Source organism: Anser cygnoides, chromosome 12, assembly GCF_040182565.1.
Source record: "Anser cygnoides isolate HZ-2024a breed goose chromosome 12, Taihu_goose_T2T_genome, whole genome shotgun sequence".
Classification (NCBI taxonomy): Eukaryota; Metazoa; Chordata; class Aves; order Anseriformes; family Anatidae; genus Anser; species Anser cygnoides.
Window position 1 is genome coordinate 20,034,249 of NC_089884.1, and position 18,922 is coordinate 20,053,170.

The 18,922-nt window shown below is 39.4% G+C and overlaps 1 protein-coding gene across 27 annotated transcripts in view; it reads left to right on the top strand.

The window, feature by feature from the left end:
- Positions 1–18,922, top strand: part of LOC106039565 (uncharacterized) — a 506,901-nt gene that overhangs the window by 308,624 nt on the left and 179,355 nt on the right. For 9 of the 27 annotated variants that reach the window (XR_010834540.1, XR_010834541.1, XR_010834544.1 and 6 more), the window contains 4 exons: positions 4,086–4,260; positions 7,657–7,761; positions 11,321–11,364; positions 14,698–14,890. The exons of 13 other annotated variants lie outside the window; for them this stretch is intronic. The gene's annotated coding sequence lies outside the window, so the exon portion shown is untranslated. 5 more of the 27 variants (XR_010834553.1, XR_010834556.1, XR_010834552.1 and 2 more) reach the window with 4 other exon arrangements.

Here is an 18,922-nt window from a genome sequence, read left to right on the forward strand (position 1 = left end):
AGGGATGCGTCTCTCTGGCCAAGAGATGGAAGAATGGAGAAGCATAACCTGCCCCTCGTCACTGCTTGGGTTTGCCATTAGATTTTATCATGAGCTTCACTGTTGGATTATACAAATGAGCAGATTCAAACACTGTCATGGTTTTGTTCTATTTTTATTAATAAGCCTTGAATCTCAAGAGATGCAACCTAGTATCATCTCCACCGTGTGAAGATCTCTTCTAGGTGTAGAAATTCTCCTTTGCTAAAGCTGCTGTCTACAGTTGAAAGCCCAGTTATCAGACACCTGGTGGCCTTTGTTAGCCCTGGTGTCAAGTTTTCCCTTGGGCTTGCATTAATTTTAAGCAAATTAGTCAACCAGGCGATTTGGAAATCAAAATCTTGGTGATGTTCACTCCACTGTACAGAGTTTAGAGTTTAATTTACCTTAGGCTCATGGGAGTGACAGCATTGTACTTTAAGGATTCCTCACTTTGCTGAATAATTGTGCTGCCACTGGGATTCATTTATAGCATCACTGGGAACTGCTGGCAAAGTTTTCAGGAGGTAGAATTAACTAAAACAAAGCTGCAGCCTGACAGATGGCTAGACTGATGGTATATTTAAATCTGTGTGTTTCTAAATGATGATGATGCCTCTGTACTGCACTGCTCTTGCTTCTGTGAGTGGAGGGATGGTGGTTTTGAAGGCATTCAACCTTGACTGCATGCAGTGCAAGGGCCCTGTGTGGGGGCACTGGCTGTGACATTCCACTTCTGGGATGGGTGACATACATCCAGGGAGGCAGAGCTGTAATTGCTCACCACCAGTTTTGTATCCATCTCCCACAGGATCCTGCCTTTCTTCAGTGGAAAGCCCTAACTTTTCTTTCCACTCTGTTTTTCCTTTTTTTCCAAGACTTGAACCCTGTTTGTGACCATCCAATATCTTTGCTTGGTCAGGGATCTTACTCTTTTAGTTAGCTGATTTGATGAGCTACCCTCAGCATTAAACTTCAGTCTGGGCAGAAATATGCTTTGGAAATATTGAGACTTCTTTTTCAGAATTGGGATCTAACAGATCTCTCAAAATTTCTTCAGGCAAGAGGTAAAATAAGCATAGTGCTTAACAATAAGGTAGTGAATTCATTAAAAGCCATCAAAAGTCCTGTTTAGAATTGTTCACTGAAACCAGAGAAAAAAGCTTTACTGTTTTGAAATAAAACCATGTAAGAATCAATAGCTGTGGTTTTGTTTTGTATTTTAGTAGGGAAAATAAACAAAATGTAATAAGAAATTTCTTACTAAGTTTGATTTAAATTTATTATGAAGGAAAAACAGCTAATTTGAGAAAGGAGAGAAATTAATTGTTTTGTGAACAGAAGCTTTCAGTGGTTAGAGGCAGTGAGTGCAGACAATATGTTTTTTTTTCTTGTCACTTTGAAGCAAAAAGCAAACGCTGAAATACAGAGACATTTCATCAGCTCTGGTAAGGAATCTGAATATCATAGATGCAGCTGCTGGCGCAGTCTCTTGTGTTAAGCTCAGTGTAGCAGAAATGGAAAAAATCAGTATCCACATGAATGAAGCAGAATTTGATTCTTGGTTGCATGATCCATTTTAATGAACACTGTGCTTTCCATTTGCTCCCTTTTCATATAAACCAATGGAGTTCCTCCTGAAGCACCTGCAAGGTAGTAAATAGTCTCCAACAGCAAATAACAGAGTTCACCAATAGTTCAAAACATTTTTGTCAATAAATTCATTAAGATTTACATGAAGGATGTCATATTTTAGACAAATTGAAGAGGAAGGGGAGAAGAGAATAGGTTGGGGTTTAACAGAGGGAGATAGTTGCTTTCAAAAATTAATGACCCATAACACTGGAATATGAAGTTGTTTTTTTTTGTTATCTTCTCACAACAAGTGCAGTGCAGGCATACATAACACAGCTTTCTACATATTTATGCAGATTAATGATCATAACCTTCCTACTAAAAATGAGCCATTTTTTCATCTGATGCAAAATAATTAACCCTGTACTACTAATTTCTACTTTTGTGGAGAACATTTCATAAATGTTACACTATATTGTTCTGCAAAATAAATTTCTTCAAATGGATATTTGGAAGAAAATAGATTTATTTATTTAAAATTTTCTCTCATGTCAGAAGTAAATACGGGAGCTATCTACACGGGAGTTATCTGCATGTATAAAACAGCTGAAAGATCTAACTTGCCAATATTTTTAGTAATAATATTAAATATTGATTATTTTATTGCATGATTGCCAATATGAGTATTTCATACTGGCACACAATTGTAGCAGCTACTAAATTACATTGATGTAGAAGTTCTTTTTACCTATAGGGCTTCATAATTCAGCATTTGTCAACATCGAATCATTTCATCACAGATTGATGACACTCTATGACTCTCAACAAATGAGAAAAGACCAGGACATTTTTAAATTTCAGAGCCACCCCTAACCCATGCAGTATTTTAAAGTAGGATGTAGAAAGAGTACCCCCAAATTCTTCTCCCTTGCTGCTCTGTTGGGCTCCAATTGCCCTATGCCTACTAGCTGTAGTTTTATTAAATGTGCACTAGAGCTAGATGGAGACAAGCCAATTACTTTCACTTGAGATTTAGTTCATGTTTTACAGCAGGTTTGCAGAATTGCTTGGCTAGGCCTATAACCCATTACAGATGGATCTTTCTTATAAAGAAACCCCTGCTTTCTTTTCTTGCTGTTAGGGTACAACCATATGGCAACAGTTTAGACTCCAAGACATTCTATCATCTTAAATTGTCTGCCATGAGAACACCCTGACATCTTAGCTGTTTGTGCAATATGTGTTGAATGATTCTATGAAAATAACATAAAGTCACTTTCAGAAATGATGTAAAAATCAGGGGTGGTCCCAAGGGTCATTAAGTGATCAAACCAGATTTCTATTCAGACTCTAATTAAGGAGGACTATAGACTTGCAAACTCTTTCTGTCATGCCTGCCAAAGAAAGCTGACATGTTTGGCTAGATAAGAATCATAGAATCATAGAATATCCTGAGTTGGAAGGGACCCATAAGGATCATCAAGTCCAACTCTTGATACCGCACAGGTCTGCCCAAAAGTTCAGACCATGTGACTAAGTGCACAGTCCAATCTCTTCTTAAATTCAGACAGGCTTGGTGCAGTGACTACTTCCCTGGGGAGCCTGTTCCAGTGTGCAACCACCCTCTCAGTGAAGAACCTCTTCCTGATGTCCAGCCTAAACTTCCCCTGCCTCAGCTTAACACCGTTCCCACAGGTCCTATCACTGGTGATAACAGAGAATAGGTCACCTGCCCCTCCACTCCCCCTCGCGAGGAAGTTCTAGACTGCGATGAGGTCCCTCCTCAGCCTCCTCTTCTCCAGGCTGAACAGGCCAAGTGACCTCCGCCACTCCTCATATGTCTTCCCCTCTAGGCCCTTCACCATCTTCGTCGCCCTCCTCTGGACACTCTCCAACAGTTTCATGTCCTTTTTGTACTGTGGTGCCCAGAACTGCACACAGTACTCGAGGTGAGGCCGCACCAGTGCAGAGTAGAGCAGGACAATCACTTCCCTCGACCGACTAGCAATGCCGTGCTTGATGCACCCCAGGACACGGTTGGCCCTCCTGGCTGCCAGGGCACACTGCTGGCTCATATTTAACTTGCTGTCAACCACAACCCCCAGATCCCTCTCTGCGGGGCTGCTCTCCAGCGTCTCGTCACCCAGTCTGTACGTATAGCCAGGGTTGCCCCGTCTATAAGGTAATGACACCTATTACCTATAAGGTAATGACACAGTAAGATTTTTTTTTTCCCATTATAGTTTGAAATTGGAGAAAGCCTAGCAACATGGAGCTGTGAGTTTGCTACAGTGTTTGCGTTACCTGATCTGCAAATTTAGCTCAGATCTAGCTCAGATCTTGTTTTCTTGCTACCAGCAATCTCCTCCAAAAATATTATTTCAATATATATTTGGTGTGTTTAGAAATGTGGTATACCTAGAATGTCAGCCTGGCTTATTGGTAGCACAGCTGGATCAGTGGTTTTAGCAATATTCTGTCATCTCTTGCAGTGGCTGGATCCCAGTGACATGGCTGTTGTTCTTTCTTGGCTTGGCACTCAGCTTCCTCTGATGAAACTCCTCCAACATCCAGTAGAGACTTAATGGCAGCAATGTGCAGGGTGTGCATAGAACTGTACAGTGCTTTCAGGTGTCTGCTCAGTCCCCTGCCTGCCTTGTGTATCTGGTAAGCCATCTGAAATGAATTTTTGCTTCTGTCATTGCCTCATATCCCAGCACACAAGAGGTTAAGGTTAATACTGAAGACATCTCTCTTACATGATGCACTGAATAATCCTTCCTTGTCCCAGTTCAGATAGCATGTAATTCTGTGGACCTATTCCCCACTTACAGTTAATCATGCCAAACGTAACGTAGAGGAAATCCAGAGAGAGGGGGGAGAGAGAGGGAGATTGATAGCATAAAGAACTAAATCGAAGGTCTTTCAAGATTAGGAGTTTCACTGACCATAATTATGTCTCAGATTTCAGCAGACAACTATCTTGGCAGAATGATCATTCTTATGTCTTGCTATAGATCCAAAGTATTTCAGTGCCATGAAGTATTTGCTTGGTCATAATTAGAAGGGTCGAAAGCAATTCTTTCTTAATAATATCCTGTCCTTTTTATTAATGATTCAAGAGCAGTTTCTTCCCCTGTCAAATGTCAACTTATCTTGGAAGTATTTTTTTAAATGTGCTTAATATCTGAAGAAAATATTAGAGGAAATAATTTAGTGTACTCTACATATAGCTCTGTATTAGTTCTTACATAAGTAGTTGTAAACCAGATTGCACATGCAAAGATTTTAAGTGGCTGAGCAGTTAACAGGTGAACATAAGTATGTATTGCATTTCAAATACTATGCCACCTCACATTTTTTGGCAGACCTTATAAACAAACAAAGTAAATCGAAACTCTGAGCAGTGACTTATCAACTGCTTTTGATGGTAATCTGGATTTAAATACTGTCTGAAGGAGATTTCTGCTTGGATGAAGGCTGGCTGGGCAAGGCAGCTGACAAGGATGCTAGTAGCAGCTAGGCTAAAAGGCAGTGAGGGTGTCTGATCTCCCGAGTGGAGCAAATATCAAAGAAGTGCAGCATTCAAGTGGTCTTGTTCAGTGCTCAAGGGGTGGTGGCAGCATGTGTGCTTTTTCCTTCACTTGGTATTGCTTGTAAGACCTTCGTGTTGGAGATGCAGCAGTTGCCTCAGAGTTCCAGGTCATGAGGTTGGAGTGCTGCAACATGCTTCACTGTAGGGACAGAGCCCACAGCTGAGAGCTACAGGGAGAACTCAGCTGGGACAACTGTGATAATGTTTTCAGTAGGCAGCGTATCTTGCAAGAAATCTGCTTCACCTATGCTTTGTGATTCAGCTTTCAATTGCCTCCCATTACTTTTCAGGTACACCATACAGAGTTTGCATTTTATTTTTGGCTTTAAATTTATTTCTTTATTTTTATATTCCAATTGATTATGGCTCTGGTAACCCTGAAAAGAACTACTTTACTGTTTACAACTATGGATACAATATGATTGATCAGGTAGTACTTTTGGTTTACATTAGTACTTCTGTTAGAGAGGGCAGATGGTTGGACATTCTCAGTTAAAGACTCCTGGTGTATCTTTATCCTGATGGGGCAACCAAGTTTTGGTAGCATTTAGATTAGGTCTGCTAGCTTTTGGATTGAATTGTGAGGCAGTGTTTTTTTTTGTTTGCTTAGTTTCGTGGGTTTTTTTTTCCATGCAATTGATAGATGTGTCTGGGAAAGAACTGGTCAGAAGGAAGGATTTCTTTTCGATTTGGTTTGGGGATTTTCTCATGGATTTTTTTAAAATAATTTTTATGCTACTTTAATAAAATGATGCAATATGTTCTGGATAATAACAGTGAAAGTGTAGAGCCTGAAGTGTAACAGCAAAGAAGTCTTTATTTCCCTGAAGCCTTTCAATTTGTTTAACTAATTAAAGAGAACAGACCAGGTAAATGGTCATGGCATCAAGCCTGCTGGAGTTCAAAAGGCACTTGGACAATGCTGTTAGACATATGGTTTGATTTTTGGGTGGTCCTGTGTGGAGCCAGTAGTTGGACTCAGTGATCCTTTTGGGTCCCTTTCAACTCAGGATATTCTGTGATTCTGTGACTCCCATGCTACCAATTTGGCTCTTACCTCCCTGTTTTTCCTGAGAGCTATTGTGAATGCAGAAATTTTCTGCCCGATACTCTTGCAGCATGTACTGCAATATGTCAGTATCTGCTGATTGCATTAGACAAAAGATAACTTGTAGGTACAGCTGGCTGCAAAGATTTCTATACTAAATTGTTGAATTTGGGGGTTCTTTTTAGTGATGTTGTTAGGTTTGGTGCTGGATCAGACTGGCTGACACTCTGCAGATAAGGTGCATGCTATGTGAATAAGTTGGGGTGGTAATATGTATGGTCAAACACTGTCCTCCTAGTCTTGAATAATGGGCTCCAGTCTGCTTCCAGATGTGTCCAGTCCTCCACAGTATGTGGAAGCTTTCAATGGCCAATGTAAAATGGTTTTATCCTTTCGTAATTCCCTTAAAATTTTTCCTGGAAGTTATAGCAACAATTTTTTTTTTTAATTTTATTTTTTATTTTTTCTGCAGAAGCAAGAATCATGCGCCAGACAGCCCTGTCCAGCTGCCCCTGGTTTGTGTATTGTACTGGAGTCAGCCTTGCCCCCCCCAGCCATGGAGGCTGCTGTTACTTGATAGTGTTGACCCATGTAAACTCTGCAGACATTTGAGAACAGGAGGAGATAACACTTGGATTGTGCTAATTCCAGCAGGGCTGTCCCCCCCTCCTGCTTGCATGCTGTCTGGAGATGAGGTGGTCTGTCTCTGTCCGGTAGGCTCTAAATGCCATCTCAGAAAAAGCTACATTTTCTAATGGTGATCTCAGGGATGTTATATGTTACAATCTTACCCAGCTAGTTAAACAAATATATGATACTTTTACTTACAGTGCAGATGTTTTCAGGAGAAAATTGTCAGTTTTTCCAAAATCTTTCATGATACAACTGCTTTCTCTAATGCACATATACACATTTCTTACACCAATAAAAGGGCTCTTCAGACATAGATCTCTGGAAAAAACAGTAACATCTAGTTACTAATTAGAAAAGTGACAGATGTTTGTTTCCTTCTCCTCTTCTATCAGATACACACCTCATTGTTTTTTCTTTTGCACATATCCATTCTTGGAATTAATATAGAGCAGGGATATTTTCCTTTGCTGATCTGTATGCTTCTGGCTCTTGCTGGTGTGTCAGACTCATTTTCTGCAAGAAGACAAAATGACACTTTTAGTTAGGACCTGCAGGCAAGACTGCAAATATAGTCCACATGCATTCCTACTGATAACAAAGGTTGAAGTCTAGTGCGGCCCTGCAAAGATACCTCAGTGTTTGGAACGGAAAGGTTCCCACCTCTAATACTGCCAAGCAAGACAGAGAGAGCCCTGTTAGAGCTACCTGTTAGACCAGTGCCCCAGGGAGAATGCACGTCAGTATGCAGAGACAGAAACTGGCTCAAACTGTCATTCCATCCTCCTAGATGTCAACTGGATTTGTGAAGTGAAGAAAAAACACAGTGCTTGCCATCATCCCAGGGATGAACTGGACCTCTTGGAGCTTGGCATCCCCCTGAGCTGCATCAAAGGTACTCAGCCTTTCACAAGGAAAGAGACATATCGCAGAGAGAGAATGGGTATATAACTGCAGTGATGATGCACTATTGTTTGTATTCTTTGCTCACTTGGCTGCTTTTATATTTAGTAGGATAATTTGCCCATGCAGTTGCAGTATTTTTTTGCATAAATGGGAGAAAAGTGAAACAATCACCTATGTTCATGTGTGCTAAAAGCATTTGGAGACTGACCCTGAACAAGACATCGTTAGTTCTCAGAGTTAACTCCCTATTGAGATGAATAGGGTAATTCATATAGCTCATATATTAAAACAGTAGCTCAACCAGGAGCAACATCTCTTATTTGCAGAACATTTATCTTAGTAACTATCAAGATTGAAAATTAACTCTTCTGTTTTTTAAAGGCAAATTTCTATCATTAAGCATGGGCCTTGGCCAGGAAAGTAGAAAACATACCAAATGAGCACAGAGACTAATGACTCTCCTTTGGCTCTCTTCCACATCTGAAGTTAATCTAAGACATTAAACAGTATGATGAAATTACTTCCTTTTAATAATTTCTGACACATACTTTTTTTTTTTTTTTAAATTATTAGTCATTAAGTTTTGATAACACTGGTGCTTTCATGTCTCCTTACCACATCATTATAAACAAGTGAATCCCTGGAGAATCAGTACATGCCAATGCCATCATGGGTGCTCTGTTTTCTTGGCCACAATTTTGTTTAACAGGAGGCTTCATGTTCTTTACTTGCATCTGAACTCAAAAGAGTCAGTCAAGATGACAGCTACCAGCCCCATCAGCCTTCTAATAGTTAGATACCAAACATTATTGCTTTATTTCCTGAAGGATCTCTTGCACACAGTTTTCTTCTGTGAAGCTTAAATTAACTGGAAGTTGCCCACAAAAACTGTGTGTAATATTGAAAGAAAGTGGCTCTACACTTTTATAATCATACTTTTTCAGCCAAATGTTATACGATGCGTTAACCTTGGCCAGCTGCCAGATGCCCACCCCCTTACTCTCACTCCCTCAACAGGAAGGGGGAGAAAATCAGATGAAAAACCTTGTGGGCTGAGGTAATGACAGGGAGATCACTTACCAGGTAGCACCACAGACAAAACAGACTCAACTTGGGTAAAATTAATTTATTGCCAAAAAAAATAGATTTGGACAGTTAGAAACATAAGACAAATTAGACCACCATAATTTCCCATCCCTTTTTGTTCCCCAGGATCAGATCCACTCCTTCATTCCCAAGTCCATGCCCTGAGCAGCACAGGAGCATGGTGGGGCTGCAGTCAGCCTGTAGCAGTTCCTCTCTGTTGCTCCAGCATGAGGCCTTCCCGTGGGCTACTGTCCGTCAGGATACCTGCCCCACCACCATCTCTCCAGTAGCTGCAGGAGGACTGCCCCGGTGCCTGGAGCTCCTTTCCTTCTGGCCCGGGTGTTCACAGGGCTGCTCCTCACACTTTTTACCTCACAGCCAGGCAGCATTTGCCTTTTCTCCAACTCATTTCCACAGAGGAGCCATTGCCTTTGCTGACAGACTCAGCTGTGGCCTGAGGTGTGGCCCTTGTGGAGCTAGCTGGAACCAGCTGGAAGCACCGGCAGCCAGCTGGAACCATCTGGAACCAGCTGTGTGACGCACGGGGCAGCCCCGGCCTCTCCTCACAGGCGTCGCCCCCTCTGCCAGCACCCAGCCTGGACACCCAACATGTAATAATCAAGCTTTTTTGTTTCTGGGAGCATCACAAAAGTAGCTCGTTGATTTACTTTAATGTTTATACTGGTATTTCCAGAATTGGGTAGTTGGAAGCTGAAAAATTGGGTGCCGTTTATTTCTTTGGAGGTGACAAAGCTGAATGAAGCAATAAATGCAAACAGACTTGTCCCTAGGGTTTATTTATGGCTCTCAGGGTCTGTAAAGTGTTTCCCATCCTGGCAGATGTTGTGGAGCAGGAGGGGGAGTGGAAGGTACACAATTGGGGAAGGACTTCTGTGCTTTGGAGATGAGAAGGACATATTGCCCCAGGTACAGCTCTGAGCAAGCCCTGCACTACCAGAGGGGAGGAAAATGGCTGCCATGGGAAGTGTGGATTTCTTTCCTATGATTACAGACGCAGCTATAATCCTAAAGCCAGCTGTGGTCAGGGCAAGCTTATTTTAATTCTGCAACAACAGTATGGCTGTACCCTGTGCAGAACTGGCCAAGGTCTCTGCTCTCCCTTTTGCATTAGCTGGGGGTGCCCAAATGAATCCATCTACTTTAGCCAAATTATACAGCATCAAATTTACTTTTTACAAGAATATTTGGCTGTTTTGTGCCGTGAGTAAAGGAAACCTGGCATGTCCTTTGCTTACATACAGATACACATAGATTTTGTGGATTCAGTATCTGTTGTACTGTTTTATTGTGTGTGTTTTTGTTGTTGTTGTTGTTGTTTGTTTGTTTGTTTGTTTGTTTTTAGTCTATGATATACCACTAAAATAAGGCTGTATTTTTTCAATCCACTTCCAAATCTGTAATCCCCACAGAATGGCAATATTTCACATATCTGTAATTCCTAGTTTTACTGTAGCCCAATAGGTAAGTAACTTCTTGATGTGGCTAATTCTGGAATGGAATGTAAGAACTGGCCAGAAATCTGCTGACGTTGTGGAGCCCCTTGAGATGGGGAGCTGATAATGGTGTCCAGTGAGGGGCACCTGGAAGACCTCTTCTTTTGAGGGGCACAGAAAGGATGTTTCGCAATCAAAGCATAATTAACCAAGACAGAATTTGGTCACGATACAGTAACATTACATTCTAGGCGCTGTAGATGGAGGAATGCTTACGCTCACTTTCTCATCCAAAGGTTGCCACTTCAGTATGCTGCTGGATCACATTCTGCTTGCTACTGGAAATGTGTAAATTAGACCAAACTCTTATGAAGAAAATGACTGGTGTCATTCTTATGCTCCACTGGATGGAAAAAAAAAATTCAAGTATATTCACCCTTATCTCTCACAGGAGCAAAAATGAAATCTTGAAACACTCAGCATTTGAGCACTGTGTTTCTGATGCAAGTGGTTCTTCAGAGGTCTTCCATAAAATCCTGACTTCACCACATCCTGCTGACTTGCCATATCTAGCAGGATGGTAGCACAGGGTAAATTGGCTGTAACTTAGGTGGTATTTATTTCTTGCACTATATTAAATTTGTATTATAATCAATGACATCTAGAAGCTCATTGGGAACCTCAAGGCAGTGGTTATACAGATTAAAGATGAATTTCTATTTTATTTTTGTACTGAAGTGCATTTACAGTAACAGGCTCAGCTTTTAGAAACTTTTCTTTTACAAAGAGTTGGTATTGTAGCTTGGGCTAAGGATAGACCACGTGCATTGCCAAAGCCTAACAAGGGCTTATAATATAAAGACGATTAGCAGAATAAATCACTCAAATCCTGAAAAAGGCAGCAAATTCTGTGATTCTGAAAGTGATGGTGGAGATTTTGACAGTTGGGTTTTTTTGCTTGGCACCTTGTGTAAATTCTTGTACAAAAGAACATTTTTTTCATTATAGGTGCAGTCACAAGATCAAATATATTGAAGTGTTAAGAAATTAAGGTAAAACATAGAAATTGTAAGATTTATTTAAAATTTATATGCGCTGTGTTTGATTATGCATGTGACTGTAGAGATGCATTTATATATGTATGCATACATGTTTCATGAATGAATTTTAGAATCTTTCTAAATAATAGTCAATTTCTCTTTTTGCTTTATGAGATCAGTAATATGGGTAACATATTACTGATAACAAGTAACAAGTTTTTTCTAGACCGATGCAGTCTATTTCTAGAAAGTGCTGTCTTTAGGGCTGTATCCAAAAGGTCACCACCCTGGCATAGAGGAGAAAAATAATACAGATCTCTTACAGTCAGAGACAAATAGTTTTCCACCTTAGTACACATCTCTGCTACTAAAAGTGTAGTGCAGCAAGGAAATCCATTTACAGTTTTTCTTTTACATAACAGTTGCAATGCCCTTAAGAGCCCCCAGTCATTTCCATATTCTCTTCTTCAGTTGTCCTGTGTTATAGCTGCAATAAAAAGCCTGTGTACTGAGAACTGGTACTGTTCTGTGAAGTGTTTCTCAGCAAACATTACAGGTCAAAAGCATGTGTTTTGACAGCTTTGAAAGCATTCTCAGATAATAATAAGGAAACTCCTACTTTTTTCATTACAAGAGTTCTTTACCTATGCATAGGTATCTTTTACAGTTGTTTTATATCAAAAAAGCATGTAAGCATGCTTATGAAAGCAAAAGGCAAATAGGGATGGGCTGGCCTTGTAATTGCCACATGCCTGATTGGTCATAATCTGCATCTGGGGTAGCTGCTTACACCTGTGCTGAATTTCTTAACTGCCAAGTGAGTGATACCACCTGTACCCTCCTGTGCAGGTATAATTCATTACTGGGCTGTTTTTCCTATTGCTCTTTCATTTTTGATCCTTTTTTAGTTCTACCTACATATCTAATAGCCAGGTTTTTGCTCACCACAAAGACCTCATTTCGTATCCTGTGGCCAGAAGGACTTTCCTCCATTAAGTTCTGCCATTTTCCTTGTCAGAGGCCCTGCCTCTGTTGTTGAGCTCCATAAACATGGCCCCACTGTTCAGCTGGACTGGGATACTCTGAGTCTTTCCCCTTGTTCTGCCTTCACCCTAAGCTAAATAGAAGCTTGTTTAATATTTTCTGCGTCTTAATTCATGTTCTACCAGCATATCTGTTGATGCAACTCCCCATTTGTATTTTCCATTCCACTAATGTTGTTGGCTTGATCAGCCTTTTTTTTTTTTTTTTCTTCTAAGCACTTTGGAGTGTGTTGGTCTCTGATGACATTTGGATGCAAAAGCAACACTCAGTTTTACCCTTGCCCCTAAGAATGAACTATGCATCCAGGTTCCTGAGTAAGAAACAGAAGATCTCTTAATGGTTCTTCCATTAACCAAGTTTGTTTCATCTTTAGGCATATGGTTGTTAATTAGAATAAGAGATGAAGTACAATAAATATGTTCCTATTAAAATGGACAAATTTGTAACTCATGCACAGGTAAAATTACTTCTGCAGTTCAGTGGTTGTATAAACAATGTCTTAATTATGTTTGCATCTAATACTATCAGCAGTCACGCTTTGATAGCTATGAGAAGTTCTGTATATTATTCCAGTTGGAAAGAAAAACTGATGACGGAGCTGGTCACCTCTAATAACACCTATGAATTATAGCACAGATGGGAGAAGAAATGAACACAAATACACAATACTGAAATAGCAAAGGAGAAAAATGTGAAAGAAAACAATAGAAAAGAGAGAAGGGTTAGAAAAGGCAACCTCTGAGGGAAGTTCAAGGAAGTTAGATTTTGTCTAGGAAAAAAAGTAAGGCTAAAAAAGACCGAAAGAGGGGACTATAGAAGCAGCAATAGAGGTTTAGAGCCTTTTAACACCTGTTCTGGTGTTATAGGCCTCTCTCAAGGCATCCTCTGGCTGACGCTCTTTGAGGATGGACCTTGGTCTTTTATTCTTGTTCACTTCTTCTCTTTCTTAGCTGTCCCTGCCCAGAACTTGCTCACACAAGCTTCTTCCTTATGTTTGCTTCTGTTTTGGGTGGAAGCATGATCTTGTAGGTGTTTCACAGTAAAGGAGAGTGGTTAAATGTAAGTTTCAGGAAGGTTAAGTGCAGTCTGTGGCATTTTTAGCCAATAAGGAGTGAATGCATATCACAACATTCAGAGTGAAGCTAATTAATATTTACAACATATCCATACATATGTGGCTTTCTTTGTATGTAGCTGTCTTGTTCCCTATCTATATAGAAAGCTTTTTATTGCAAAAGAGTTCTTAAACTACCTTGTGAGAAGGAGCACATAGTTTGGGAGGTGATGGTGGGCAGGCAAATCTTCACACAAATCAGCACAGATTTTACCTTGGTTAACAGTAAAAGTCAGTTAATTGGAAGGTTCTTTGTCAACATATGCAAAATGTTGGTAATATTTCAGTTGGCTCTCTGAAAGCAGAAAGCAGGGGTATCCTTCTGGGCAGCCTTTACACAAAGGGGCGGGAATGAACAGGAATTTAGTAGAAAAACTGGAAACCGGAGTAACCTCTGAATGAGAAAAAAATAGATGTCTACTTTTGATGCATTACTCTTGCAGATAAACAGATTCTGGCCTCCAAGGCTGTCAATCCAGTGTTTTCAATGGCTTAAATTAATTTTAAAGATGCATTAAAACTTCAAAGTTCAGTATCCTTCATTAGATGGAAACCAGCTGAAATTCTGTTGTAAAACAGGAGAAAATAAACAGCCCACAAATTGTTAAGTTTGGTAATACGTGTATTTTTAAAGTTCACACTATGCTAACAAAAATGGCTTGGAAAAAGTATACAGAGTAGGTCAGTCATTGCACTTGGATGTGTAATTCCTATTGAAATCAATACATTTAAGTTAGGGTTGCTGTGTTTTTGCAGAAACAGTTCTTTGTAGTGACTACAAACTTAGTGAAAAAAGCACCAACTTATCAAGCTTGTAGAATCAAGTGATCTTTTCTGATATTAAGTTTAATTTTCGTATATTTTGGACATGGAGAGTAGATAGACTTCTAGCTGTGAAGGAGAACAGGGACAGGGCAGACTTTCATGTGGTGTCCATTACAGCTAAAGAGGCTTTCATAACTCACACCAGCTGTGAGGCGTTCCTGCTATTAAATCAAGAAAAAGCAACTGTGTATAGTGAGTTCTTCTGATAAAACTGGGGAACCTAGCTTGTTGTTCTGAAGGGAAAAATTTTTGGTTTTTATTTATTTTTATTTTTTTATGTAAGGGGAAGAAAAGCATAGCAAAATTTTTTAGTATTGCTCGTATGTTGTTGACAATCTCAAGGGCTTATCTCTGCTTGCCAGGATCTTCTGAGTGTTACCATGCTGTTATAATTACTGCATCATTGACTGTGCTGATGGAGTTGAGAATATACTTAAAATGCGGAGAGCCATAATGAATTGTGAATGGGAAGCTCTTTCACAAGTAAGTTGGAGGATAAAATCAGAATTCAAAGCGATCTTTAAGTGGAGGATTGAGCTCAAGCATCAAACATAGGTAAGTGCAAAGAAGGAAACCCACACATAATAGAGAATATCTGGAATTACAGCTGGTCACCAAAAATAGATAGAGTGGTTGTAGCATATTGTAAATTCCACATATGGAATATGTGGCAAAAATGCAGTGCTCTTACCCAAAAGAAAAATAAGCTAGTTTTAGCTTGAAATATCTCAGCTGCAGTCTTTCATCTAACACAGGGGAGGATGTTGTTTTGTCTTTCCTGGGTCTCTTAAGCCTCCAGGTAGAATATGGGTGCTGTCCTGAGTTTCACCCATGAAGACAGATGTACACAAATGACAGAAATATGAGGAAAAAGTAAATAAATGTGAAGTTCAATGAATTTAACCTCTGAGGTAAGCTTGAAGCAATTAGATTAATTTGCTTTAAGGGGAAAAAAAAGAAGGCTAAAGGAGACCACAGTAACAAATATTTAGTCTGTACAAGATAAAGAAGATTGTGATTTCATTTCTTTTATATTCTCTAGGGGTAGAACAAGAAGTAATCAGTTCTAATTGTAGAAAAGAATATATAAAGCAGGTATTTAAAAACAAAAACAAAAAACTTTTCCACTGTAAAAACAGCGGAGCAGTAGAAGCAGGGTATAGGCATGTGGTTGTCCTTAGAGGATTTTTTTAAAAGGATATCATGAAAACATCTGTTAAGGGTTACCCTGGATATTCTTAATTCTTATCATAGAATGAGGCATGAAACAGATGATTTATCAAGATCTGCAGACTATTAGTGTTTCCTACCATAGACTGTAGCCTCTCATTTTTGCTGTATTTTGATTGCTATGATACAAAAATGAAATAGTTCAACAGAACTCTTCCAAAGGCTGTAATAAGATTTTGCAATGAAAAGTATGGCAGATATTTCAGGAAATTCTGCTTAATGTGCTGTAGAGGAGATACATGTCTCATAACACAGTAGGGTGTATTGTGCCTTGAAATAACAGAGTTAAGAGTTTGTAAGTGCTCATAAAGTGGCATCTTCTTGAATTCCTGGCTTTTAAAAAAATCCAGTCCGGTTATTTTTTTTTATTTTTTATTTTTTGCAGACAATATAGACCTAATGTTGCCCTTTCATCTTCTTCTGTCTACTGAAGGAAGAGAAGAAGAGCAGACAAAATGATTAAAAAATAATAATAACATGAGCCTCAAATCAATTTTACATATGAAAAGTAGACAGTCTTTATTTTAAGTCTTTTTTTTCTTTAACATCAAAAGGGACAATATAGGTTGCCTAGTCTGAACTTGACTCTGATTTATTAATAAAATTAGAGCTGGTGATAAAATGGTTTCTGATGATGGCATAGAAATGGCCATGTTAAAGAGTTAGTACATCTTCATGTACCATCTTAGACTAATATATGTGTGTGTGCATGCAAATCCTTTGGTGTGTGTGGGTGTTTTTTTTATTTTCTGTTTGTTCTAGATATGTATCTATCAAAAGACATCTGAGCCAGAACTTCCTTTTTTGTTTCCTGTTCTCTCCCAAAGTACTTGTAACAGAGGTTCTAGCCCTGAGCCTGACTATGCATCAGTTAGGTGGAGTTTGCAGACTCCAACCCTAAATCATGATGCTGTTCTGTAGCAAAGCGGCTTGTTGATAGCAGTCTTCCTCAGCTGTTCAGAAGTTCATTGTTTCCAATGGCTAAAAGTGGTGGATTGTCACAGAGAAACAAAATGTGACCATCCATGAGTTGCAGGAATTCTGCCTGTTTTTTGTGAGCTTTTCTAGCACAAGTAAGATTTTTTTTTTTTTTTTTTTTCAAAATTGATGTATTATACCTTTATAGTTAACACTGGAGTGTTTGGAGCAGAGAGCTGTTAAAGAGGCTTGAAATGACATGCTGTAAGAACAGAGTTTGATTGAAAAGGTACAGAATAATGAAAGCCACCTAAGCAATGAATTATGGGTCACACTATTATCAAGAGAACAGAATTAGTAGAGCTCAGAAGAAAAGTGAGTGCACAGTGTGACAATAGCCCAGGGCATGTCTGAGAGGAACTAGTAAAATGAGATTACTTGCAATACACAGTGCAGACACAATAAACAGTAATGGGCTAAAACAGAAGAAAGGAAACAGGTCTAAATAGCAGGAAGGAAAATCACTGTAAAAATACCAGTTAGGCACTTGCATAACTACTGTCCATCATGCATGACGTTTGTGATACGCTACCATGGCTGGATTAGGCAAGAAATTTAGTACGGGTTTTACAAAGATCAGCATACACCATCCTACAGGGCTATGTTCAGTCTATATCCTTGTTGATCCACATGTAGAGTAGGTGATCAGATGACCTTCTTGGTCACTGGAGTAAGATTATTTCGGCTAGTTTAAGGAAAACAAAAAAAGGACAAACAAGAACAAGGTTTATCCTTCTGTTTGTACTTTGGAATTAAAACATGCTGTTACACGAATGATTTAAACGAAGTCTAAAGGAAGGTCTGAGCAGTGAAAAGAGCTTTTCTAATTCAGGACCCGTTATTGTACTGGATCAGCCAACACATCATTCTTACTCTGTATTTGTCTTTGGAAATTTAAAAAGAAAAAAGAAGAAGTCAGTCAGGAGTGAGAGCATACTACGAAAACATTGGGTGCTTTATTTCAGTGGACCTGCATCCTGATCCGGCTGTCTGCTTTCTGCGATGGTCACGTACACATCCAAGGCTTGCCCCTGACCCAAGGTCCAACTAGGCAGGATTCACTGTGATCTCAGACTCACATTTCCTCCATTGCAAAAAGCTGCTGAAGAGTGTGTGTGTGTGTGTGTGTGTGTGTATACATATACATACATATATATAACAATAGATGTTACTTGTTGTTGCCAGCTCGAACATTTCTCTGCTGGTGAACTTTCAACCTGGAAGTGATGACTGCCTAAGGCACATCTTTTTGCTGTGTTGTTATGGGAATAGGAAGAAAGGTTGTTTGTGTGAAGGATCCAAGAGATTTTAAAGGTTGAAGCAGAGAGATGGAATTGTAAAGCTGGTACATTGCTTCAGCTGACCAGGAGAATATAGAAATAAAAGATAGTCTGAAGAAAAGACAAATATGACCACAGGAACATTGAAAAGTTTGAATATCTCCTCCCCCCCCATATTTTTGTTAGGCAAGTATCCCAGTGAGTTCAATAGGGATTTCGTACAAATAGAAATGTACTGATGTGGCAAAAATGGCATATTTTCTACCAGAACAACTCTGCTGACATTATGCTTATGAAAATGGGATATAAATGACTCTACCGTCAGGGCTGGAATTCTTCTAGCAGAGCTTTTAAAAACAAAACAAAACACCCTTCTTTATAGTCATTGCGTTTTAGTTTTCTTTGTTGCAGAACTAGTCCTCCAAGTTTATCACTGTAAACTTGCGCATTTCAAGAACTTCTTGACACCATAGATATTTTAACTCCCTTTTCATTACAAATTGAAGTTTTTTTGTTGTCTTACCTTTGAACCAGTGGGGGACTGCTATTTCCTGCTACTTATCTCTTCAGATTTCATTCAGTTCTTTCTTAGTAGCGTTACTTATGGTTATGGTTGGAGAAAGAACGTTTATGTTTGTTTCATCCTATAAGGAATCTTACTTTTTTTTTTTTTAAAAAGGACCTTTTTTTCCACAGTTATTGTTGTTTCTGCTTTAGCATGACTACAGAGCAGTTCCATGTTCTGTTTCTTTAGTAATTAAGAAGAAAAACTCAACAAGCCTCTGTGAGTTAGTTTGCTTAAGGAAAAGGCTGCCTGAGATCAGAGATGCATATGTCAAACGGGCATGTGAGAAAGCTGAGCTGGTGGTTGTGTAAGAAGAAATTTGCTGAGTATCTTGGAAGCGTGTTTGGAAATGGTGTGATGCTAGAAGCTGTGCAGAGTGTGCTGTGCTATCCCACTTGGGACAGCTCCTGAATTCCGAGTTGTGCCCTTCGGTTCATTCACTGACTGCTCTTTAGTATTGAGCTCTACTCTTCTTGCTTTCCACAAAATTTATGTGAGGTCTTTGGATGTTTTTACAATTAACTTAAGCAACTG